The following is a 1,909-nucleotide window of genomic DNA, read 5'->3' as shown; positions in this document are numbered from 1 at the left end:
CACTAAACCACATTCACAACCCAGTATAATTTCTTTTTTTTTTCTTTTTTTTTGTCAGTCGTGGGACTTGAACTCTGGGCTTGGGCACTATCCTTGTGCTCTTCAGCTCAAGACGAGTGCTCTACTGCTTGAGCCACAGCACCACTTCCAGTTTTCTAGTGGTTTATTGGAGATAAGAGTCTCACAGACTTTCCTGTGCTGGCTGGTTTTGAACCGTGATCCTCAGATCTCAGCCTCCTGAGTAGCTAGGATTACAGCGTGAGCCATCAGTGCTCGGCTCAGTATAATATCTTGTATGGGAGATTTAGCAATATCTCCTGCCCACTAGATGCCAGTTTCTATGCCCAGTTGAGACAGTAAAATATTTTCAGGCATTGACAGGTATGCCTTGAAGGACACAAATTGTCCTCAATTGGGATCCCCACATCTAAGTTTCTCTTATTCCCTTCCTATCTTGTGCTTTTGAGTATGAAGAAAAGCCTGTAACAAGTGCCCTAGAGAATATTCCACATTCTTCTGGCTTGTCTGCTATCTCATGGTATCATTTAATTTGTTTCTCTCTCTTATTCTTATTTTGTGGTTAGATGTTAATTCTAATACTTCCATAGATTTAGGTTGAAGTTCTGCTTTTTCTTGGCAAGTGTAGTGCACAAGTGGTACACTGTATCCTATCACAAGACACATATGCCTGTTCCTGGTTCAGGTGGTGACAGTCTGGACCCTCCTCTTTTGTAAAACTTGCTATCAGTCTTGCATCTAATGTTTTATGTAGTGATTCCATTTATGGTCTTTTGTGTCAGTAAATTATTTCTCCAGTTCACCATAAAGTGATTTTTCCCCCCTGCTATTTCTTCCCCACTTAAAATGGAATGCTGTATGGAAAAACTTTCATTTATTAACTAGAGCTGTTTGGAAATACATTTAGGAAAGCCAGCATAAATACTTGCTGTTCTCTCTTTGTTTCTTGTTTATTTGCTTTTTAGTTTTCTGAGCAGGCTCTGAAAATTTTACAGAGTTTTGTACGTGCCTGCTGATCCTAGGGTTTGAACTCAGGGCCTGGGCCCTGTCTCTGAGCTTCTTTTGCTCAAGGGTAGCACTCTACCACTTGATCCACAGCGCCACTTCAGCTTTTTCTGAATAGTTTATTGCAGATAAAGAGTCTCACGGACTTTTCTGCCTGGGCTGGCTTCGAACTGTGATTCTCCAGATCTCAACTTCCAAAGTAGCCACCAGCACCCAATGAGCTTTATTTTTTAAAACTTACTGTTGTATTTATAGCATCCTGCATAGGCTTTAGCACATAATGGTGGAGATAAATTTTTTGTTGTTGGTGGTGGTAGTCATGTGCTTGAACTCAGTGTCTGGGCGCTGTCTCAGAGCTTTTTTGCTAAAGGCTAGCGCTCTTTACCACTTTGAGCCACAGCACCACTTCCAGTTTTCTGGAGGTTAATTAGAGATAAGTCTCTCAGACTTCTCTGCCCTGCCTTCAAACTACAATCCTCAAAGCTCAGCCTTCTGAGTAGTTAGAATTACAGATGTGAGCCATCAGCATCCCGTGAAGATTCTTTTGATATTCAAAATGTTTGTTCATGTATTTATATTGTTATTATAAAGGTGATGGATAGGTTACAGTTTCATAAGTCAAGTAATAAATATATTTCTTTCTTTTTGGTCGGTTGTGGGGCTTGAACTAGGGGCCTAGATGCTGTTCCTGAGCTATACCACTTTGAGTTACAGAGCCACTTCTGGTTTTCTGGTGGTTAATTGGAGAGTCTCACACTTTCCTGTCCAGGCTGGCTTTGTTTGTCTGTTTTTGGGTCTGGTCGTGGGGCCTGAACTCTGGGCCTGGGCTCTCTCCCTCAGCTCTTCAGCTCAAGGCTAGTGCTCTACCACTTGAGCCACAGTGCCA

The sequence above is a fragment of the Dipodomys ordii genome, unplaced genomic scaffold, assembly GCF_000151885.1.
Source record: "Dipodomys ordii isolate 6190 unplaced genomic scaffold, Dord_2.0 Scaffold2, whole genome shotgun sequence".
Classification (NCBI taxonomy): domain Eukaryota; kingdom Metazoa; phylum Chordata; class Mammalia; order Rodentia; family Heteromyidae; genus Dipodomys; species Dipodomys ordii.
The sequence above is the reverse complement of the archived record's forward strand: the minus strand, read 5'-3'. Positions refer to the sequence as shown.